Below are 25170 nucleotides of genomic sequence, written 5' to 3' on the forward strand. Positions count from 1 at the left end.
TGAATTCAGTCCTGAATGCTGACAGACAAAACTTATTGTGAATATTAATGTGCTTGCTCTAATCATCCTGCTATTTTTTGGTGTAATTTACTCGATCAGGGAGTTGGAATTCCCTCCTAGCTGTTACAGATTCAAGCATTTATGCAAAATCCTCCAGTCTGGAGATTTACAGTGGATTATCTACAAATATTTGAATACATTAGTGCAGCCCTTTAAATGCATTCCCTTTATTTACATACAGAACAAATAACAAGCAACTTGAATGACAGCACTGTAATTCCATCAAGGAGCTCGTGTCCTGAGAAACCACAGGAATAAACTGTTATGAGGCCCACGGGTTTGGTGGAGCTCTGCCTGGAATTACAGCTCCATAACCTGGATTTCATTCAGTTTTTGTATTATTAACAAAAAAAAAAAACCAAACAAAAAAAAGCCACAATTTTAACAATTTTATAAATAGTGGAGCTGGTGTTGTATTTGGAAAAAGGAAGAGCCAGAGAAAGGTGGGAGTGGCATGATTTCCTCTCACCTCCTTCTACCACAGCTCAGGAAAATGAGGTATTTGCCATATCCATCAGTGTAGCAGCTGATCAGAGAGAAAACACTGGAATCAGGTTGTTGATGGGGTGAGGGAAGTTTTGCTGAGATTTGGGATAGTTTGAAAAGCTCCTTTCCAAATGAGCTGCCTGGATGGAGGACAGCTTACCCTGTACCCATGTTCTTTTTTGGAAGTTTGTATTATTTGCATTGCCTGATGGGGCTGCTGCACTCACATCAGTCCCAGATTTTTGTGGTACATTGTGGGGATTGATGTGGGAAGAGCAACCTGGGCTTGGTTTTTGTTCCAAACATTCCTCTGGGAAAAAAAAAAAAAAAAAAAAAAAAAAAAAAAAAAAAAAAAAAAAAGGAGAATAAAATAATAAAATCAGCCCCAAAGACTTGCTGGCTTTCCTCTGTAGCCAGAGAGAAAGGTTCCTGCTGATCCCAGAGGTAAAGCCCTAACAGTTTCCATGGAATAGTCAATTATCTGTTTCATTGCACAAGCCAATACCTTTTCTCAAAAAGATGTATTAGGGTGTTTAGTCATTCAAGTGATCCATCTGGCTGAGCATTTGGAGATGCTCCTTAACTTCATTTATCTGGCCCAGGAGTGGTGTCCTTGAGGCTTCTGGGCCAGTGTGGGGCTGTGTGTCTGTGTGTGCCCACTCTGCAGGGACAGGGCTGGTGACACCTTCAGCTCCTGGCAGCAGCAGGGCTGGTGCCACCGCACCTCTCTGCCAGGAAAGCCTGATTCCACTCTGGATTTAAAAATTGCTGCTGCAGATCAGGGCTGAGGAGCCACCAGGTGCTCCCAGGGAGAATGCAAAGAGGCCCCCAGGCAGCAGATCCCTGATAAGACACCTTTGTTTTCTCCAGCAGAATCTGCACCTAAATCCTGATGGAGTCTGGCTAAACCCCTGCAGTGTGAGATTGTGCTCTGCCTTTAAATCCCCTCTGCTGGTAAAACACACATTGCAGCTCCAGGATTCACATGTTTGTCCCTGTTTCCTTTGGGTACCACCTCCAGCACAGTTCAGTCCCTGGGGAAGGCTCTTTCCCCACCTTTTGCTCCTGGTTTTGCACCAATCCAGCAATGGGGCACCCCTGGGAGAGGGTGGCCAAGCTCTCCCATAAACCAGGGAATTGGGATTGCAGCCTGTTTGGGTCAGGCATCATCAGCAATCGCTGCTGGGCACGTGGTGAGATGCACCCCAAGGCCTTGGACTGCAGAAGGGGAGGGAAATCCCCCAGGAAAGGTTCTGGCTCCCTGGGAAAAGCCAGAAGGACGCTTGGGGATGAGGCAGGAGCCATCTGAGTGCCAGCTCCAGGCACTGGGAATGTCTGAGACACAGGAGCAGCTCAGGAGGACACTGAATGTCATCTTTACATCCTCAAAGAGCATTTACTGCAACACAAGAAAACAAAATCAACAGTGTAGTATTTTAATTACTAAAATCTTCAGGCAAAATTCTGTGTATTTTTCTTCTGGGCTGTCATCCAGCTTTACAGGACAGGACATTAAAATAATAATTCACCTTTATCTTTAAAAGTAAATTATTAATATTAAATTAAATTAAGCTTTGGTTCCCACTTGCTGCTTTTTGAAACTGAAAATTGCCACTTGGCAATGATTTGTTCTTCCCCTCTCCTCCTCTTTTAAAGGGAGGATTGCAAGAAAGTTTGGGTATGAATGCATTTCTTAGCAAGTGGAGTTATATATTTAATATAATCCCAAACAGATTGTCTACTCAAACACAGTTCATTAAATGAACTGTCTGCAAGTGTGATTTACAGTGCAATGTGGTCCTGGGAATGTCTGTGTGTATTTAATAACTGCACAGTAATAGCTTATTGGCAGGAGTGGTAATTCGATTTTGGAGTTTTATCTTATTTTTGAGTTTCTGGACCGTGAAATCCTGCTGTCTGACACACTTTCCCATTGCTTAATCTCCTGGGATTTGTGTAAAGAACAACAACTTTCCTCCTTACTGAAGACACAGTGCCCTGCTGTGGTTTTTTTATTGCCACTCCCCAGTGCTGCCACTCACAGACCCCCCTGTCACATTTATGGGCTCAGCACTGCTGTAAAAAATGCAGTGACAGACCAAAATACTGACATTTAATGAGCTAAGAGGTCCAGGCAGAGAGAAGATAAAATCTTCCAGCATTGCATAAGTGCAAAAATTTTCAAGGATCATTTTCTTCATAATCTGTTGTGTTCTGTATTTAAGTTTCTGAGCTTTCCCTACTGATTCCAAGTCAAAACTCTCTTATTTAATGTACTTAAGGAACTAAACCAGTAATTCTTAATCCACACAGAGACTTGCAAGTGTGCTCTCCTCCTTGTGGCTTGCAAGTTTGGCAGGTCTACCCCTGAATCAACCAGAATTTTACTTGTTTGTGTTTTCTGAACCTTTGAGAAATGGTTTTAGAACCAAATGTTGACTTTTTTTCTCTGAGCAGTGTCTTTGTATCTGCAATGGGGTTACTGGTCTGGGGGGCTCTCCTGTGCCTGTGGAGAGCTGGGGACACCCCACAACATTTGGGATGTCAAGGAGCACACACTTTAATTCACTTGCCATTATGTTGGTGTCTTTCTGTCCAGTGGAACTCTATTGTCCCCATAAATACATGTCTGAATCAGCAAATCATTGATCAGGACTGGCACTGAAATCTTGCTAGCTTTGCCCCTGAAATCACACTGTTGAAGGTTTTAATTATTTAAAATCACGTATAAATAGTTCTACCTACAGACTGCCTCCTATGCACTTTACTGTTATGATACCTGGAAATTTAGGCCAGAAAGGGAAGAAAATACCAAACTGGTGAGATGAAAAGAACCCAAACTTGTGTGTCTGCAAGAAATGAGGGAGGCACTTCGTGGTGGTTTGGGTAGAATTTGGTGACCTTTCTGTAACTGTTCAAGGATTTTAAAGATTTCCCCCATTTTTTGGTGTTTCATTTTAACTTAAAAGAATTGGTAACAAGAGCCTAAGGGGTTGGTGAGTGTTAAGCTGCTTTTTGTGCTCAAGGAGTTTTATCAGTCTTATCCTCTTTCCTTTACATGGGTGTCTGTTGTATCTTATCTGTACACAATAATAGTATCTAGCAGGCTGGGTAACTATTTGATGCCTATAAATGTGTTATCTGTATGCTCAGAAGTTTTCCATCAGGGAAGTGAATGGAAACTGCAGGAGCTTTGTAAAATTGATGCTGGGTTGGGGGAAGAAGGAACTTGGTTGCATTTCCACTGCCTACGCTGCTACCACACACTGAGTCATCTCTGAGGAGTCCTTGTCCTGTGAACTCTGGTTTTTACCCTTTTAATTGATCCACCAAAGGGTTCAAAAGCATCAAGGCTCTATGGGAGCAGCCCAGGCAGGAGTGGGAATCCTCCAGAGCCACCTGACCTGCAGGGTGGGCAATGTGCAGAGCACAGTGTGTGGTGCTTGTACCTCCTGCCAACAGCTCCAAATGCTGCTGCTCACCAGCTCCTGAAGTGTCTCACAGTTAAAAATTAGAAGGAAGAGAGAAAATTCAGAAATCTGCTCGCCCAAGTGCCAGGAGAACTGCTAGCTTGCTTTGCCTCTTTATCTGTGCCTAATGCAGACAGAGGATTTCAATATGCATGAGCTTCAAATATGTGGAGCAAACACTATCATAAAAAGCACCATCCTGGTACTGCTTTTTCTTATCCTTCCCCTCCACTTCCCCTTCTTTCCCCCTTCCTTTTCCTCTCTTCTCAAAGCCATGTGCATCAGAACACATCTGGTAAAAGCAGCAGGAGCTGCTCTTTGGTTCTGGAGAGGACCAGCTGGCCACAGGAAAGGTGTGCTGTGGAGGGGACTGGTGACACTGAGAACTCCACTCCTCCAAATTAATTTTGGCATCCAAGGAGGAGGGGAAAGGCCATTTGCATGAGGTTTAATTGTACCAGTGCATGCTTAGCTGAGCTGGCTCTTTCATCCTGCCTTTGCACTCTGTCTTCCCAAAGTGTCATCCAGTCCTGACTGAAATAATTTCTTTGATCCTCACCATATTGACTCTGCTGCAAAGCCTGGGTCTGTCTGTGTGCACATGGAGCACACTGAGCACCCAGTCCCAGCTAATATTCAATATTTGTCAGAGAGCCTCTGACTCCCTCCTCAGCCATCCATCCTGCTGCTCTTCCTATTGATCATCCTCTTCTTCTGGCATCCATGCACAGATCTGGTTTGCTTTTTAACCGATCACAAAATGAAACAAATGAAAAACCACCAAAAAAAAAAGAAAGAAAGAAAAGCAAAGCGAAATAAACATGAACTTGTAATTTCTTGCTCATGTACTGCTGATAAATGGGTTTTTCCTCATCCCTTAAAGGCTGCTGTACATAGTCAGGCTGTTGTGCCAAGCCATAACAACCTCCAAATCATTCCTCCCCACTTCTCCCTATCTCACCTGTCTCTAGGTCCCTCAGATGTTCTTATCTTAATGGAATTTTTCCTTGCAGCCCAGGAATTGTTCCAGGGGGCTCTTGCACATGCCAGGCAATGCCTCAGCATGCATATTCCAGCCCTGCATTGTCATATGTTGCTATAAATAGCTCTCACAAAGAGTCCATATTTCTGCAGAGATTCGCCTGTCAGCTCCTAACAATGGGAGTCGTTCACAATGGGAAAATAGAATACCAGCTCCATCAACCTTTGACAGACTAATAGGGGTTATTTGACTTTCAATTTTTCATTATCAGCTTTGGCAGCCACAGTCCTTGTGTTGAAAAATACAAACTGATCCGCACTCCCAACAAGGAGGAACCAACAGCTCCTGGGGCTGTGCCACGAGCCCAGTGATAACACAGGGCAGGGAACCAGCTGCTCACATGCCAGCACTTCAGAGACCTCAGTCCTGCCCTTTCCTGCCCTGTTTTGATGGCTGGAGAAGAGTGGAGTGGTTTTCCTTCAGGCTGGGAATGTTTGGGGCTGGTCAGGCTGGAGAAGAGGAGGTTGTGTGGAGACCTCACAGCACCTTCCAGCATCTGGAAGGGGTACAGGGGAAGGGACTTTGCATCAGAGCTGGAGTGACAAGACAAGGAGTTATGGGAGAAAACTAAAAGAGAGGAAATTTAGGTTAAATATATGGAAGATATATAATAGCTACATGAAGGTGGTGAGGTTGTCCAGGCACAGGGTGCCCAGAGAAGCTGTGGCTGCACCATCCCTGGAAGTGTCCAAGGCCAGGCTTGGAGCAACCTGGGATAGCAGAAAATGTCCCTGCTCATGGCAGGGAGGTGGAATGAGATGATCTTTAGGTCCCTCCCAACTCAAACCATTCTGTGATTCTATTGCTGAAAAATCCCTCACCTGAGTTTGCTAAAAGGATGCTCCCTCTGCCTCGAGGGCTCCAAGTCACCTGTTCAGAACTTTAGCACTGAGGCTCATCACTGTCCCTCTGCTCCCTGGAGTGTCCCTTGTCCTCACTTTGTCACCGTGTCATGCCTTTGTAGAAATTGCTTTTTTTGAGAAGTGACAATGTCACAAGGCAGCTGCTCTGGGCTGTGCAGAAGGTGAATCACTCAATAAACATTCCAAATTTAGCTCAGATTTGCCAGTGGCAAAAAAAATATAATCACACATGAGAATCAGAAATGCAGAGGATGTTACTTTGCCTGTGATGTGAAAAGGTGAATATTTACACCAGGATAACTGTCCTGGAATCAAATCTGGCAGCAATAAAGGACAATGAGCTACTTCAGGTCACTGATGTTAGCACCAAGTAATTAGGCAAGGCCAGCTTTATGGGCCCTTTGCAGGACCCAAACTGGCTGTTTAGAAGGGAAATGGGACATTAACCTTTTTCTTGGGGAAGATGTAGGTGGAGTGTCACACATTTCAGTGAGGTCCCTGGTGTGCACAGGTCAGTGCCAGAGGTGCCCAGCCCCTGCTAAACACTTGGTTGCCCAAGCTGGGTCAGAGTTTGGACATGGGAATATCCCACAAACAAGAGGTTTTGTGCAGGTTTCAGTCATGCAGGTGATAGGGGTTAATGTGGAATCACACAACAGACACAGCTGTCCCTGCAGAAGACACAAAGTGCAGCTGGAAAGTTGCCTGCAAAGGGTCTCCAAGCCCTGCTGAGTATCCACTGCCACAAAAGACAGCACCTCAGGGAAAATGATCTAATAAAGGATTTTCAAGTAGTCAATGTCCTGCTAATTACTTCAGAATCAGTACCAGCAACAGGGAAGAAGTCTTCTAGCATGAACCTCCATATAGTGCAGCAAGAATGGGCTGGCCTGAGGACCTTGATCCATTATCCAAACCTAAATGCTGATGGCTTTGTACCTAAGGGAGGTCCAACACATTTAAATACAAATAACTGCATGACTCTGTTAGTTCAGAACATAGTCTAGCTCTGGCTTACCTTTATAATTACAAAGGCTTACCCTAAAAAATCACAAATTACAGGAAAACCTGCTTTAATGGGAACCACAGTTTAAGGTACTCAAGGACCATCCTCCTCTACAGGCAACAGCTTAGAAATGGAAAATTTCTTTGTTTCCTTCTGACTGTGGCACAGCAGCTGCAGGGATTAATTGAACTCATGAAATCTATTGATTTTCTGTAGCTGTTATTAAAAAAAAAAAAGGCACTTTTGCACCCTGTGAAAGGTATGACTATCACTAAATTGTGTGCAATAAACCAACAAGGCTCCGCTCTGTTGAGAAATCCCGAGTCCCATTAGCCTCCTAATTTTTATTACAGAGCACAGAGACTTTTATTGTGTTACTGAAACTTCTGAGACAGTCCTGCTGTGCCATCAGCCTCCTCTCAAGTGAGGAACCAACGTGATCCCAGCATCTCTTCTGCGGATCAGCAGGAGAGATGCTGGAGGAGCCATGAGGAGGTTCTCACTTCTGCAGCTAAAACCTGTTCAGCATCTCTGCTGCTCCCTTCTGCATCTCCATGTCAATTCCCATGTGGGCACCAGGAGAATGGAATGGAATTCATTTTAGGAGGTTTGAAGTATTCCCCTTGAGATAAGACATTAAGGATTTTAGTGCTGACCTCCCTGCTGATAGTTCAGTGAAAGCAAAGCTGCCTTCACCAAAGTCCTCCCCACTCCCAGAGCTCCCAAGAGCTGCATTTGTTTATGGCATTAAATAAACTGCCTCCACTAATAAAAGGAGTGAAACCAAATGCCAGGGTTCATTCTTAGATTCAGAGCACTGCAAATAGATTGGTACACAAGCATCAGTTTTTATTCTTCAGCACAGTTACATTTATATAAAAACCAAGTTGTATTTTAAGACCAGACCAAAATTCAAAGATGGCAATGCAATATTTTTCATCTGAGAATATCTAAAAATATTTTGCTTATATATGTTGTCATGTGAAGTGGCACATGGTGGTGGTGGTGGCAGCAATCCATATATTGCTTTAAGGCTTTCTTATTTATTTCAGTGATGAGATTATAGATTGTGTCACCTCTGCTAAACAATGGAGTTAAATAAATCCCAGTCCCCCTAACAATTTCTCAAGTTCTTTATTAGCAATGTGCATGATGATGTCCTGTAAGTAAATTCCTTTCTGTCTTTGCACTAACTAGAAGGGATTTTAGAGCACATCTGTTAGATTTGATGTCCCACATCACCACATGCACACCAGTTTCTGTTTGCTGTGTTTTGGGGGAGTTTTTTGTTGAGTAGTTGCTAGATAACTTAGCAGGGAAAGTGCTTTGCAAATTAAGAAGTACAAAATACCTGCCTGGTGATCACTACTTTAAATTAATACTTTAAAATCAGATTCTGCAATGCATGCCCAAGGCAGCAGGAGGGAAGGAGTTCAGAGCCAGTCTGTGTGTTGTATGAAATTCCAGCTTTTTGGCTTGAAGTTTTCTTTGGTTTGGGTCAAAGAGTGCTGGTTTATTTCCTTTAATTCCATGTAAAGATTAGGAAAGGCATATATATATTTATTAGGACTTCAGGCACTTCTCTGAAGACCTGAGCACAGCTCATAGCTCCCATTACACCTAGTGGGAAGTGTGTGAGTAGGTAAAGAGGAGCAAATAGACTTTGCACATGTTCCAGCACTCCTGATGGGGTTTTGTGTGTGTGGCTCCTTCAGAGGAAGCATCAGCCTGTCAGGACTGGCATAACTGGGGTCTGGTTTTGAAAATTCCCTCTCCAAGATGCATTTTTCCTATTCTTCACTGTATTATTGGCTTGCAGTCTCAGAATTTGCCCCTTTTTTAGCCTGGCAAGTTGGGTCATAGCTGGCAAACATGGCAATGGCTCACAGTTGTCCTGATGAGATGGATACCAGAGAGTCAGAGGCTTAATGAGGTGCTCTGGTGCATAATTACCATCACTGATGGGCACTTGCAGTGAGTTTTTCAGCAGGATATGCTGTGTCCTGCACTCTGGCTGGAAATAATACCCACAAAGTTGCACAATTTCTTGGCCAAGAAATTGGTCACAAGCATCAGTTTTTATTCTTGAGCACAGTTACATTTATATCAAAACTGGAAATACTGAACAAGCTATCAGTGAAAACCTTTCAAAATCCACTTTAAATAAGAGCCAGTCTCTTTCCATGGAGTGCCAGTGAGAGCTGCTTCCAGATATGGTGTGGGCTGAATTTTGGGACTGGTTTATTTTTGTGTGATGCTTAACTGAGCCTGTGGAGGTTTGGGCTGAGGGACAAGAGGAGGAGGAGCACTGGGAATAAAGGTTTTCAGGAGCAGGAATGCTGTCCAAATGGTGTGAGTGATGGAAAAATGGATGGAGAGAAGGGCAATTCCTGCATTACCACAGGATCCAGGCTGAGGGAACTTCTCTCAGTGGCAGAATAATCTTTGTCCTCTGTCAGGACTCTGTGCTGGCTTCCTGTACCTTTGCTCCCGAGCTGCCACGCTGTTCCTGTGGTCCTGCATGCCAAAGAGGCTTTCTAATGACACAATTCTTTAATTATCCAGGCTGTGGCTGAGCTGTGGGCGAGAGTGAGCTGTGCTCTTGTCCCTGTCCCCTCCTGGCAGCCTGGGCTGATGGTGGCTCCAGAAGATTCTGCCCAACTCTCCCTTTGCAGCAGTGAGCTGGTTTCAGAAAACACCGGGGCTGGCTCAGGTTTAATTACCATTAAATTAAGGCAGCAGTTACAGCTTTGAATTGCACATTCCAAATGAAGGGAGGGTGGGTGTTAAACTTAATGACCTGAAGGAAACCCTGAAGGTGCAGGAGTGGGGGATTGATCTGGAGACCTGTGGTTTGTGAAGCCAGGAGGGACCAGTGCAGTGACCCCCTCTGACCCCCTGAAGGCCAGCCTGAATTAATCCAGCTGGGCTGGGCCTACCTCAGGAAACATCCCCTTCTGAAAGGCAGGTTCACAGTGTTGAGGAATGCACTTCAACTCTCAATAAATCATTTCCAGCTGTTATTTACTCTGCCTATTAAAATGCAGCATCTCATTTCAAGTCAAAGCTTGCCCAGCTCAATTCCCAGCTCCTGGATGGTATCATAGCTCCATTTATTTCATAAAGGGGCTGCAATTATGGAACTTCAGTGTCCTGTGTAGGGATTAATCAGCTGTCATCAACTTGTGCCCTCTCCTTTCTTCTGATAATCTGAACAGATCAAGCTCCCTAATTTTTTTCACTGACCACATATTTATATTCCTTTAATCATTCTTGTGGCTCTTTGGAGCAAAACCAAACGTGGGCACAGCACTGCTGGTTGCAGCTGTGGTTGTACCAATTCACATTAACAGTGTGATATAATCTTTCTATTCCCATGGGGCTTTATTCTGCTGACACTGTCAGGGAATGCATTAGACCCTTCACTACCATGGCAATGCCTGCTCTTGATTTCCAAGTTTTTTCTGTATTTTAGATTCTTTCTTCCCCAAATAGACCCTTCCAGGCTATAAAAGTGCTGTACTTGCTTTGTTCCTAGGATTCAGTTTATCCTATTTCCTAATTAGGATTTAGGACTCATTCAGTAGCAGTACTGTGGAGCACATAATGCTTGCTTGTGTTGATCTTATCAGGTTGCTTTGAATCAATACCTTCTCCACTTCATTATTTACCATTCTCCTAATCTTTGTCAGTCATTTGACATTTTTATCAAATAATGTTTTCGTATTTTCTTCCAGCTTGTTGATAAAAATGTTGTATAGCTGAGGGTCAATTACTCAGGGTGCTTGCAGGATCTCATTAGAAACACCCACCACTCTGAGATTCCTCTGTGGAGTGACTGAAACACAGTAAAATCAAATGAATTGATTAGTGAAGTGCTATAGGAAACAGTGACAATTAGGGAACTGCCACATTAAACAGTGCTGTGCTGGTAGAATTCAATGTGAACCACGCAGGGCATTGTTTTTTAAAACAAGTTTTACAAACTCAGAGAGAGAAAATAACCTCTGGGTTATTCAGTTGTTCTGGGCTGTGACTTTTTCAGGCAGAGTTTTTATATTGGAAGAAGCTTCAGTATTAACAGTGCTGTGATTTTTAAAAGGTTTTGGTTAAATTTTTTTTTTTCCTTTGAGGGAAGAAGGATTCCCCCTCATGGGCAGAGCTGTACCAGCAATGGGAGGGCTCCTCAGAGAGCTGGGGCATCCTGATCTGGTGCCTCCTGTGCCTGTAGCAGTTTGCGCTGAGCTTCAAGTGTGGTGCCTGAGGGTGGGGAGACACCTTGCTAGAAATGCAGGTTTCTGAGCATTCCACCAATCAGGAATTAAACCAGGACAGGAATCTCAGGATTGTGCAGCTGGGTGGTTCTTGAGTTTTGGGTAACAGGGTGCTCTCCCTTTGAGTGCCAATGTGGAAACAAGAGATTTCCTAAATCATCAACAAGCACAGCTGATGGGCAGGCTCTTGTCAACCTCATTGCATTTACATCAGAAACTTTGCCTATTTCAGTCGTGTAGATTATGGGATGTGATTTTTCACGCTCTGTAATAGCAAGGCAAACCCTACCAAGAAAGCTTTGTTGCCTCAAGACTAATGAGGTTGTAAAACTCTATCCATAAAATCAGAATAATAGTATTCTCCTGCATCACAAGATTGCTGTAAGTACATATGTATATTCTGCATGGCCTAATAATGTGAGAGCAAAACTTCATTTATTCATGTGAAGGACAAGTTTCTGCAGTGCACAAGGTTACAGGTAAAATCCCAAGGTTTTCCACCCTGCCATGTAAATAGAGAGGAACACCAGTATGGTTCATTTTATACAGTGAATAATACAACAGCAATTAATGCTGAAATCTTTATTTGTCTTCCCACGCAGTTATCTGCTATGGTTTCTTTTGTGTGTTCTCATTTGTTTAATTAAATTACATTTGGTCTTTCCAGAGTCCTTTCTGTCCCTACTTGTTGTGGACATTTATTAATAGTGTCACTTGGTTGATAGTCTGTTAATTTTAATCTCGTCTGAATTTGATTAGCTTTGTCTATTTACACTTCAGAGACTTTTCCCTGGATTCAGAAGGACTTGCTCTCTCTTCCCATTGTTGGAGCAAGGCAAGTTGTGTGTGTACACCGGGCAGGTGCTTTAATGGCACTAATTAATCAAGAAGCAGTGCAACAGAGGAAGGAAAGCATTACAAATGAGTGCAGCCCATTCACATGCAGAGCAACCTGACTGACCCACACTGGGAGCTACCTTGGCATCACCCATCAGTGCAGCAGTGAGGCAAACCAGACCCCTGACAAACCATCAGCAGCTGCTCCTTGGCACCCAGCCCTCTGGCTTTAGGTCAGGTGAGGGTTTAAAGCACTTTTAAAGCACTTTTAAAGCACTAATCTCTGGTGCTTTAGGTTTCTGAAATGCTGTGATAGAGCAGTGTAAGCACTTAGAAAACCCCAGTCACTTCTGGACATGTTCAGTGCAGCAGCATCATGTCAGTGTTTAAATGAGTTTTGTCAGCTCTCAGGTGTCTGGTCTTTTTCTCAGGGCAGCAGGTCCTGCTCTCTCACCTTGTTCTGCTTTTAAGTTTCTAGTGCTTAGAGTTGTTGGAGAGAAATTTCAAAACGTGGACTTGAAATACCCAAAGCCCTGTCTGCAAACCAGAAGTATAAATATAAACACTCAAGTGCATTTGTTTTTAAATCCGTGATGTAAAAACACTCTGAGAGGGGCTGAGAAAAGGTTGGAGGGAGCCATGGAGAGCCCTTGTCTCAGGGACATGGCTTGTTTGGGATCTGCTGGGTGCCTCCAGGAGGAACTAGAACCTTGTCAGGGTTGAGGAATGCAGCAGAGCATGGCTGTGCTCAGTTCCTCTGGAATTTGTGGCAGGCAGCATCTCTTGCACAAGATGGGGTGGGTCCCCTATGTAGAATTCATGTTTCTGACACCCAAAATGCTTTGGCTGCAAAGCAACATGGAGAGGACACTTTCTTTAGCTGGTGTTGAAACAATACAGTCACCTCTCCTTTTTTATCCGTTTTTATTACAAATTCTGCGGGCAGGGGACTCAAGGAAGGGCACATCACAAGGGACTGAGCCTCTTCTTCAGGACAGAGCTCAGACACGAGGCACAAGGGTCTCCTTGCTGCTTGTGTTGAGTGCTTTTCTTCCCCTTAATAATTTCAGTTATGTTCAAATTCACTGTGGCTTCACCTTGATCTGTATCGAGAAGTGAAATTCCTCATTCTTATCTCTGGATTTCTCTGTGGAGTTTAGGAGTTCAAGCACCTCACAGCCCAAAGGATTGTTGCCCAATTAATCAAAGTGTTTCTTTATATTGCACCAGTGAAGAGAGTGAGAAGAAAACAGGTCTCTATACCCCTGTCTCTTCAAAGAGATAATGTGTAATTATCAAGAAATGCTGTTGCCAGTTGTTGCCTCCTTTCTCTCCCAGTGGAGGCAAGGGGCAAGGATCACACACAATCACCTTTCCTCATTTTATCTAACAAGGGTGAAATTCTACTGTCAGGCATATTTTCCAGTTTAAGTCGTGATGTACAGCAGATTGTTATGCATGATTATAAAGCCTAATAAATTTCTCACCATCTCATTTTCCCTGGCTGGTGGAAGTCAGGGATTAAATGCCATTCTTATGGGTGCTAAGGTGGTGAGGAGAGCCACACTCACAGCCCACAGCACAGGACTGCATCTGCCCCTTAAACTGTGAGTCAGGAATGTGTCATTTGTGTCTGCTAGCCTGGTGGAGATTTCCCAATTCCCCAATTTCCCTCCCATTTTGGGAGCTCACAAGCTCTGGGTGTTTGGGTCCATAGTGAGCTTGGTTTGTGGGGCTGAGCAGAGAGACTGGGACTTGCTGCTGGCACAGGAGTGGGAAATTAGGAGCCCATGGAATGATCATTCAAGGGAGTTTGGCTTGCTTGAAGTGACCATGGAAGCTGATCTAAATGCAAGATGTTCATTCTGCTCCATGCTCATTCTGATTTCACATCAGCAGCTGATAATCTGTGAGCAATGCAGTGTCTGCCTGGCTTATCTGGAGTATGAGGCACTGCCTGAGGCAGGGACCTGTTACTCCTCCAAAATTAATAGGAGATGAATTCTGAGAGCAAAATGGGCAAATTAAGATGTGTGAGGGCTCCATGAGCTGCTCCTGGAGTGCTGTAATCCACACTGGTGTTGGCTTTCATCACAGGGAACAAAAGCTTTTGTGGTTTCCATACATCACCAATTCTTTCTGCATTCAGGGCTCCACCTGCCCTGTCAGTACTTTGCTTTTTGCAGTGTGTGGTAGGAAATGTTTAATGTAGAGATGATCAGAGTGGGAGCCTGGAAATATTAGTGAGACTGTTACATGATGAGGTTAGAAAGGTAAAATAGTGAGGAAAAAAATACTGTGATCTTTATGTAAGTGTGAACTGTTTCAAAGATACCTGAGAGTTTTTGTCTCCTTTTCTTGGAGTCAGAAAAATTTAATTGAGTATTTCAGACGGTGACCAATAAATTTCTGGACTACTACGTGTTGTTGAATTGCTCATCTTTGCCAACCACAGAGATCCATTATGCTAACAAGGGACAGCTACAGCTGGGATTTTGCTCTACCAAGTTCTCAGCATGGACAAGGAGTTTTTGTGGTTTCTGTGAGAAGCCCAGCCTGGCTCAGCTCGGCACCGTCAGACTGTTTGTCTCAAGGGAGCTGTTGGGGAGACAGACATTTTCCATTATTGCTTTCCTAGTGTTAAATTTGATTTGTTCTCTTACCTAGTTCTTGCTACAGAAACCAATCATGCCCTGATTTACTCCCCTTTCTTTTTGGTTACCCAATCATTTGGAAAGAACACCCCAAATGATCTATTCAGCTTCACACTGGCACAACTCTGCTGAAAGGCTGGAGTCCTTTAAACTGCTCTTTTATCTCCTTCTCCTCTCTCTCATTCTCTTCAGGTTACTTAAAACATCAGCCAGAAAAATACTGCTGCACCAGTGATAACTGGAAATAAAAGTGCTAATTTAAACTCCTGTATCATAGCAAGCATTCATATTCAATATGTGAAGCAAATGCAGTGTAAATGGAGAAATGAGGGGGCAGAGTGGGGCAGTGGCAGAACTGGGGTACAGCTGTTGCAGAAACTGAGTTCTTGGGGTCTGAACAACTGAACTGGAAATGTAGTTGGAGGGAAAATTGTGGGAATGAAATGGAAGCTGTGTTGTAGCAAAATGTACTATTCAGTACATCAGGGAAAAGCCATACCACTAACAAGTCAAACCACCCATATTTCTGGCTAATCCTGACAAGCAGGAGCTGCTATGAGAAGAATTTGAAAGACCTCAGTGGAATAAGGTCACTCTTCCCATGACTTCCATGATTCTTTGTATGCTACATGTGATTTTCTGAAATGCAACTCCTTACCACAATGTACATAGGTCTTAAAATTATCCTCCCTTACCATTTTATGTCTCCATTAGTTCAAATCAGTTTCTGATCACTTTAATTTCTTTCTCTACTAACACAGGATAGTTTTTTTGCTGAGATGTGTTTCCACCTGAACTGCAGATTTTTGAAGGATCCTGCATATGTTAGATTCCACATAGTTAAACTTGTGAATGCTGCTGAAATCACTACAATATTAATTCACAAATATGGATTTTCTGAATGCATTTTGCACAGCCTTTAGCATGGGTCACATTTACACTGAAGGGCACAGGACAGAGCTGAGTAAGTTTTAAGGCAAATCATGAAATGGTAACATCATTTACAAAGGAAGCCTGTTAACTGATAGGTTGGAGAGGGAGAAGCTATTTTGGTTCACTTATCCCTATAGATTTATTGGCAAATGCAATCTAATCATTGCTTGCAGTGCAGTTCCAAAAGGGAGGGGGAAAAGGGGAAAAAAAAGCCATGTTCAGAGCTCAACTTTATTTTAATAGGTTAGGCTGGTGCAAACCTGTGTGATGCTGTTTCAGATGAAAGGACTGAGATCTAAAAATCTCTGTTCTGTCAAACTAGAAAGGACGTGAACTATTATTTTTGACACAGAGGGGAAGTAATCAAATATTTAGGTCTTTTGTTTTCATTAACCAGAACAGGAGGATAAAAAATAGATACCAGAATATTCCTTTTGATTTGCTTCAAGAGTAAGTGAGGCATAGCTATTCATTCTTCTTCATTTTCTCTCAGAGATGAGAATCAGGAGCAGTGCTGTCCTCCCAGTGTGTGCTCCAGTTTGTTGTGGAAGGAGCATTTTCTCTGTCAGCTTAAAGTATCCACACAGAGCACTTTGTCTCTCTCTGTCTCTCTTTTATTTATATGAATGGTTTTGCAGCAGAAATAAGTGCTTAAGTGCTACCTTTTTTTTTTATTTTCCCCCTTGAAGAGAAGATGAACTGCATGTCAGTGTGTACAGACAATGGATGAAAAACAAACAGAATTTGTTTTGGAGGTGTTTTCATTTACGTGTTCTCAGAGCTTGATGTGAAAGTGCCTTTCAAAACACCACAGACACACCAGATTTTGTGCTTTAAATGAAGACTGAAATTCACTGCTTTCCAGGAGAGCCATTCAAAAGGGTGAAACAACAATCCCCATTGATCCCTCCACGGGAGGGGGTTTTATAAGGATACCCTGATCCCCATCTCAGAGGTGGAGACACAGAGACAGGCAGAGATTTTTGCAGGGGAGCATACCAGAGGGCAATGGCAAATCCAGGAGCACAAGCCAGGTCTCCTGAGTCACAAATGAGATGTGGTTAAAGTCTGTGCACAGCAGAGCCTGGGCTCTAATGCAAGGATTTATGCAGGGGCTGCTGGGATGCACATGGCAATATGATAATCGTTGGAATGGACAATTGCCCCACTGGCTGTCATTGAGCAATCCTCCAGCATGGTTTTTCTGCTCAGCAAAGGAGCTGTAAATGAACTCCTTTGTTTTTATTCCTTTTGTTTGAAGACCTTTTTAACTGCAGAAATCATCCTTATGATGTCAGCAGGGAAAGATTAACCCGGTACATTTTTTTTTCTGAAGGTGAAAAAACACGGAAAATTGCCTCAAGAAAATTACAGACTGTGTCCTGTTAAAAAGCCATTAATGCCTAAGGTGTTGGGGAAAAAAGGCATTGAAATTTCAAATATATTGGATGATTTTTTCCCGGCATTTAAAGAAATGAGAGTATGCTGATTATTTTCTCCCTCAGATTGGCTTTTGTAGGTTTGGTCCAATATTTCTCCATTAGGTGAGAATTAAGCATTACAGAAATGTACACTGTTTTCTTGCTGCAAGATATCCTAGACAATTTCTCATGAACAGAGAATTCAGTGGCTTACAAGTCATGTAATTAGGGGATTAAAATGTAAGAGTAAAAGGAATTCTGAGACTCAGGTAACAGCTGGAATGAGCAGGTTTTCTTTGCAGTGTCTGTAGGACATTGTCAGAAATAGGATCCATCTGACTAAAGGTGTAAATCCTGGGGCTAAGGATTTCTCTTTCTGCATGCCAGTGGAGAAGACCTGTTTGATTTAAGTCATGATTACATGGATGTTGCAGGGTAAGAACGTTTCTAATAGATCCAAAGTGTATTTCATACCTGGCTTTGTGATTTGTATCAACACCCTGACTTGCACTCAAAAGCAAATGGGGTTCACTGCAACAAAAGATGGATTTATTAGAAGAGTGACCAGAATAACCTGTTATTGGTTTGGACTATCTAGCAGTGGTTTTAATGTGCTATCCATGGGAAAGCAGGGGAGAAACCTTGGGATAAAGGTATTTTAAGTGTCTGCCACTGATGTTATTTTCTGATAAGCTGCCCTTCATGCTCAGAAATGATGGAATGTTGGCAGTCCTTTGCTTTCTCTTGGACTGAAACAAATAGCACCGAGATAAAAGTTGCTGCATTTGAAACATATTTGAAAACAAAGCTGATGAAGAAGTGATGACATTTTTTTTTTATTAGTTCTGTACCCTGACACCATGAAAAACATGTTTCCCTGTGTGAGGAGAAGCAGCTGCTTGATAACCAGTGGCATGTGAGGACACAGAATCAAATCTGCTGTCCTTTGGGCTGGATTTACCGAGCAACATCTTCGCTGACCTTGTTGACTCCGGAGCGAGAGGACACAACCAGCTGCCAGCAGTTCCCTTCTGTGCCTTCCAAAGCTCCTGCCCCCAGCTGAGGAGCACTGGCTGGTTGTGTGTGTCCTCCCAGCCCTCTGCAAAGGCCAGTGCAGCAGCCCAGCTCACCCTGCCACAGGGCTGGAGCCTGGTGTTGTGCTGGATGAGGCGTGTAAGTGCCACTGCCTCTGTGATTGCTCCTCTGGAGGAGGCAGTCACTTGAACTGCTCTAGCTGCAGCTCATGCCTTTAGGCAGGCTCTGTCTAGACCCATAATTGTTATGTTCTAGTCTTCAAACCCTTCTCTACATGATCTGCAGTAAAAGAAGATGCGGGAGTATAATGATCTACATGTGTACACAGCCAAATTCTTCCTTTAATTGTGTTAGTACAACCCATCCATTGAGTGCACTAAATGCAGGGTGAGCTCTGCCCTGGCACATTTGGATTTGGACTGCTGATTAGCTTGCAATACATATTTCACTTTGCCACCAAGAGGACCTTAACCTCACTTAAAAAGAATAATGACAAAACAGCCCAATTATCAGTTCCCAGAGTCCATTACCGAGGGGGAACCAAAATTACCCTTTCTGTTAAAACAGCCCAGTTCTCTATTACATTTGCATTAAAAAAGGGTCTGAGATTAGGTTGCCTTTGTGTTAGGCACTGTATGAACAAGTAACAAGAAATAGGTCCTGGCCCAAAGAGGTTACAGTGTAAATTAGACAGAAGTGGAGAGAAAGGCAGAGGCTTTCATTCATTTCCTGTGGGGAAATGAAGCACAGAGTGTGTTACACTGCAGAAGTGCACAGAGTTAACTGAGAATGACCTAGCCAAGCCCACATACCTACCTTATACTGCCAAAAGGGGATGCACACAGTGGTCTGGTTATTTTACTCCTGGAACTGGGACTCTGGGACACTTGAGTGATGTGGATGTACACGCCCTCATTTGGGAGTTGTTTGGGTTTCTACCTGGTTGCAGCATTTGAAAAACATTTAAACAGATTAAAACAGACCTGCACTGCTCTTCTATCTCTGTCTCCTTACACAGAAGCACAAAGCCCCAGAACCTGAGGCCTGTGGTGATGGGTTGGGCACCCCTGCACTGCTGTCCCTGGGACACACAGAATTTTGTGTCCCTTGGAGCTGCCCATGGCAGTGGACAGTGGGAATCCTGATTCCCAAGAAAAAGAACTGTTGGGAAGCAAGAGCATTAGAGGTTAAAACATCTTGGTTCCAATGAATCAATATTTTTTCCCCTGAAAAAATGTTTTGTCAGAAATTTGCTGATGAGCATTGTTACAAACCAAGCTCTGACTGTTACCAAGGGAAGTTGCCAGCAGGCAGGCAGTAAAGGGAAGGTGGGAAGAAGGCAAGGATGGCTTTAGCCTTCTCCCTGTGTCCTGTCCCCCTTGCCAGGGCCCTGTCTGGGTCTCCAAAGCAAAACAGAGCTGCTTTCAGCTCCTGGTCCTGCCCTCTGCACCGCTGATCTGCTTTCCACTGAGGCGATGAAGCTAAAAAATAGCAATGTGTGAATAGAACAGCAGCAAAGATTCTTTATTTCTGGCTTTTTTTTTTCTTTCCTACTCACACCCAACCCCTTTTCTCTCCCCTTTTCTCCCCTTTCTGTGTCCTGGCTGAATTTCTGTGTCTTACATCAGCTTTTGTATTGCTGGGGGGATAATACAGCCCTGAAGTAATCACTCATTTCAACACCTTCCTATCTGTGTCTCTAGTTTGAATTCATTTCCCAGCCTGCAAGAATGGATTCTGAATCTTTATAGAATCTCACTCCTTGCTTAAACTACAGTTGTTGTGTCTTTCCTTTTTGACTACCTTCTTTGCCTCAGAAAATCCACACACGGGTAGGATCCTGACTTGTATGAATTTATTGGCAGCCAGGCCAAGGGCTGACCTCACGTGTTTGGTGAAAGACCTTCCCATAACTGCTACAGGAAGAACTGCCCATAAACAAGAGCTCTGAAGAGCCTGGAGCGCAGCCAAATGGGGAAACAAGGTTGTTATTGGCATGATTTTAATCACGATAGACAATTAGCAAAGCTTAATTATATTGAGAAAGAAAATCAGAGCAAGCGGCAGTAATGAATTTTCCTAGTAAATCTCTTGTGCTTCAGAATAAAACCAGCTGACCTATAAATACAATGAAATTAGAGGAGGTGTTTGCCCACATGGCTTAGCTTTGTGCTGCCTGGGCTGTGAGCGAGTCCCTTTTCATCATCTTTCTCTCCTGCACTATTAATTCTGGGAACAGAACTGCAGTTTAGCCATTTAGATGACACCCAGTGTCAATAGGCAGCAAGAGGAAGCTTTTATTTATTTTTTTTCTGTAGCTCAACTTGGTAGTATTAGAAGTTAATAGGCTTAGAGAGCCAAGGATTTTTAAAATACTGCCGTTAGCTAAAATAAATATTATTTAGAACTCACTAAGTGGGTTATTTTTTAATATTGTGAAAGTCGGAATGTTTCCAGAGGATTTTCTGGCTACAATAAAAATACTAAATTGAGTACTATCAGCCTTAGAAGATTTCAAAGAAGATTTCTCTTGTTTGTGTTGGTAACCTATAGACCTGATACTTGCAGAGTGAAAGCATCTGGCTTAACTCAAGAGTGCTATTTAAATCATTAAACCTTTTAATAGCACCATAATAATGGAGCTTATAAAACAAAGCAGCTTCTGGTGAAAGCACAGAAACCCCTGTGGGTAATTTTATGTTGGACATATTTAAATGCCAACTGTGCTTTGTGGAGGTGTGAGCAGCTCTTTCTCCTCTCTTGTAAAGCCCAGGAGACCAAAATGCACCTCAGTGGCCAACAATGGCCAGGTAGGTGCAGAAAAGGCCTGAAGTGACCTTGACAAAATCCAAACTGCTCACAGAGATCTGCAGGGTGGCAGATGAGTGAGGGCAGGGGGTGTCTGTGCTGAGGCTGCTGAAAGCTGAAGGTTTATTTGGGTCTGGGTGGCCTGAATGCATCTCCGACCATTCTGGGGGTGGCAGTGCTGTGCTGGTGTTGGGGGTTTCTCAGTTCTCTCCACTTCCACAGACAAAGGTTTGTATTTTCCAAGTGTTCCTGATGTCTTAAGGTTTAGCTTTTATATTTTTCAGATTCTGCACTGCTTTAGTGTGTAATTCTGAGCTTCATATGAGGGGATGGTGAGGTCTCTGCACAGAGCAGGGAGACAAAACAATTCTTGCTCCAGCTGGGCACCAAGGACAAATGATCCAAATCTCAGCCCAGGAGCACAAACCCCGTGGGCTGGAGAGAGAAAAACAAGCAGGGTGGGACTGCAGGGGCTAAAGCTGGAATGGGACAATGAACTGCAAGGTGCAAATGGAGCAGAACTGATCCCAGGGACAGAGCCCGTGCCCGGCCGTGCATTTTGGGGCCATTTTGGTTCATCTTGGGTGCAGCCCTGGCTGGGCTCTGGTGCTGCCCAAGGTGGATCCATGGAGGAGATCCTTTGAATAAATCCCTGCTTTATTCTTTAGCTCTGTCTGGCCTCTGTTCTAGGGCAGCCTTCTCAAGGCATCATTCCCATGAGCACAGAGCTGTGATTCCAGTGGGATGAACAGAATCAGGGAAATTTGGGGTTCACTCACAGCATCTTCACCTCAAGCTCTCTCTGCTGCTCTCCCATTTGGGAATCACACTTCAGGCTGAGAGCTAAGAGATGTCTGTCACTGCTGTGCACATCCCCACAGCTCTGTGCTCCTCCACAGCCTGAGCCACAGCAGAGTGCTGTGCTGGTCCCTCCTGCACCCAGCATGGATGTGCCTGAACCAGGATCACAATTCCCAGTCTTTTAGGAATTCTCCTCCTGTCACTGTCCCCACGGAAGGTGCCAAGTGCTCAATTTGTTTGAAACCAGAGAAGAAGCAGGAAAAGTATGTTTGTATTTTTCTCTGGAATTCATGAGGAAGTGCTGGTGCTCCCCTGCTTCAAACTGGCTTTTCTGATAAACTCAGATTTCAGTCTCCATAACAAGTTACCTGCAATGAGGCCTGTACAAATTCAGATTGAACTCAGATATTCAAATCCAAGAAATTTCACATCTGGGGCTTCACTGTAGAACTCTTTTCAATTTGGCTTTTTCACTCTTGTCTGCAGCCTAAGCAGAAGGGAGTGGAGATCTGCCTTGTACTGCCCTTGCTAACAGAGATCCTAATTTTGACTGGCAAGTCCGATTTCCCCAAACATAGGAGAAAACCAGAGAAAGCCTCTCTTTCCAAACCATTTCTGAAACCCAATCAACTCACTGGAATAATCTCTAACTCTTCTTGTTAGACACTCCGGTGCCTAAGCAAGGAAACAGAGCAGGATTCTTGTTTTTTGTGGGAAGGCTGTGAGTAGTGACAAACAAGTTCTTGCCTGTGGAAAAATCTTTTACAACTGAAAGAAAAATGTTTTAGCATTTCAAATAGCTAATGCTCTGAGATCAAGTGAAGTTCTTTGCTTTAGGAAGTGAAATGAATCTATTTGACGGGATATTTTATTAATCGGTTTTAAGTTTCAGCAGTTTAGTTTTACATTTCCATGAATATTGTAGTATCATAGGAATTTGTGATAATGTTATTGGGATTATTACATGCAAGCCACTAATAGGAGAGAAGATGTAAAAATTCATTGCCATCATTGAATTTGGAGCAAAGTTAAGTCAGCCTAGTTATGTGTGATTTGTGTGTAGCACTGGCTGGGCTGAAAGCGCTCAAAGCCTTTCATCTGCACTTTGCTGTGTTGTGGTGACAGCAGCATTCCAGCTGTGGAATCATTTCTGCCCTGTCTCACACCACAGCAAATCCTGTGGAGCTGCCCAAGATCCACAGTGGACTGGGGGTTCATTTCTTATAAGCAGTGCATTGTGGATGTTTTCCATCTGTGGTTAAGAATGCAGAGGAAATGTGAAAAGCCTCATTTTTACTGTTTGTTTAAGGCAAAATCAGGCAATTAGTAGAGGGACAGGTTGAAAAGCAAAAAGGGGCTGCTTGTTTCTATCTTTTCTTGCAGTCCTTTGTTCAAGGGCCCGAGTTCTAAAACCTGAATTAATGCTGAAATTATGAAAGCAAGCAAGAAAGAGGAAAATACGTACACAGCTCCCTCCACCATCCTTAGCTGGACTGCTACAGCTTTTCTGACTCCTGGGAAGCTACACCACTATTTCTCCAGCTGAATATTTACACATTGGGATGTGCTAAAAGCCCACAAATATCTAAAGTAACGCCTGATGTAGTTCTCACCTGTCCCTCTGAATTAAGGTATTGCATGGGCAATGATTCTCTTTTTTTCCATGAATTTTCCTTATTGGTATAAAGATGGATTAAGTAATTGCAAAAAACAACCATTTACTCACTGGGACATGAGCACCCCAGTCCTGCTGTCGTGCAAAAGGTTGATTTTTCTTCTGGATCTCCAATGATACAAGCAACTGAAAGCAAAATCTTTATATATCCTGTGTTTTACCCACTAGACTGATCTATCTGCAGTGAGTGTCTGCCTCCAGCTGACTTTGGGGAGTGGGAAACATTTTCCTGCAGCACGGTTTGGCTTTTGAAAATGAGGTGAAGCGAGGAAAATTGTTTGTTTGTTTTTGTAGTAAGACGTCCCCTAAAATATTTATGACCTTTTCTTTGTAGGCTCCAGCCCTTTGTGCTTTGGATTACACACTTAAGAGCTAGGCACTGGTTTTGAATGCCTAAATCAGCCTTTTTATTGGCTTCTTGTCTACAAAATGGAATAACGTGTTCTCTTGTGCAGAGGTTAATAAACTCTTGTGGAAAGCTTGTATTCCATAATGCTGAGTGCCTGGAAGAGTCTGTGAGGGAATGAGCAATCTCTTCCTTCAGAGACAGTCTTGGATGGCCTGCAGTGAAAGCAGGGATTGCAGGGGAAATGCTCCTGCAAAGCTGTTTGGTCAGGAACAGCCCTTCCATGTGGAACCTGCCTGCAACCGTGGCATGAAAATCCATGTCAGGTGGGCTGAGTGGAAATGGTGTGGGCAAAAATGTTTCCAGAGGTCTGGACCTCTTTTCTCTTCTATCTTCTGGCTCCTCTGTGGCCAAGAGACTATGTCAGGTTTTTGTGTAAAGTTTTGGTTTCTTTTCCTTTCCTGTGTGGAAAAGCAAAGTGCAAGGGGATGAGTGCAGGGTACTAACCTGGATTTATAGAAGTGCACAGAGGAGGCAAAAAACCCCTCAGCTACTATTTACACATGTCTAAACCAACCCAAATTCCTGTAGCAGAACCAAATGGAATAACTGAATGATCACTGGGCAAACAGATCAGCATGGATCTCACCCCTGGTGATGGAGAAGGAATTATGTGGATGCAGCTTTAATTCAAAATCAGGGACAAAAATGTCAGAAGTGTTTCTACAAGTTTATAATTGTGAATTTCATGCAAAGCACTACTCCAGTCTGCTGGAGTTTAGAGGTCTTATTTTCAGTAAACCTTCCAATTGGGGGCAGATACACAAATTCTGCTTGTATCTTTAGTAGTTCAGGAAACTACTAAATTAATGCAAAAGCATCCATGCATTTAAAGAAGATCAGTGGTGGGTGAAAGCAAAGGAACATTTTTTTCTTTTCTTCTGTTTTGGTCAATGGCTAGGAACTCTCATTCAGCTAGAGGACCTCACTGTGAGGTACTGTACCTGTAAGTGGCAGACTCCTGTCACATTATGGCTGGCACCCCAGGTTTGCCATTTTGAGGAAAGAAAAGAACCACAGCAAACCAAAGTACAGCAGCAAATGCACATTGTCCTGCTATGCTTTAATGTCTAACAAGGGCTGGGGAAGAGGGGGCCGTGGGTTAATTATGCATTGCACAAAAAAGGAATTTCCTGAGGTTTTTTCCTAATAGCACAGAACTTATTAAATAAATGGAGAAATGCCTGCATTGTACCATTAATTTTCTGCCCTCTTGTTTTCTCTTTAAACAAAGGAGGTTCAATAATATAAATTTGGCATTTTGAGAGAGCGTTTTGTGTCACTAAGCACATGAAACAAGTGTGTGCTGTCCTGGCAGTCAGAGGGCAGAGATGCTGCTCTTGTCACCTTCTGGGAGCAGTTTTGGGTCAGGGCCCACCTGTGGATGCCTTGTGCTGGC

General features: G+C 43.4%; 1 protein-coding gene across 12 annotated transcripts in view; it reads left to right on the top strand.

Moving 5' to 3' along the window:
- The window catches only part of DAB1 (DAB adaptor protein 1), a 414794-nt gene that overhangs the window by 227856 nt on the left and 161768 nt on the right, over positions 1-25170 (top strand). The gene's annotated exons all lie outside the window — the stretch shown is intronic.

The sequence above is a fragment of the Molothrus aeneus genome, chromosome 9 (genome assembly GCF_037042795.1).
Source record: "Molothrus aeneus isolate 106 chromosome 9, BPBGC_Maene_1.0, whole genome shotgun sequence".
NCBI classification, from domain to species: domain Eukaryota; kingdom Metazoa; phylum Chordata; class Aves; order Passeriformes; family Icteridae; genus Molothrus; species Molothrus aeneus.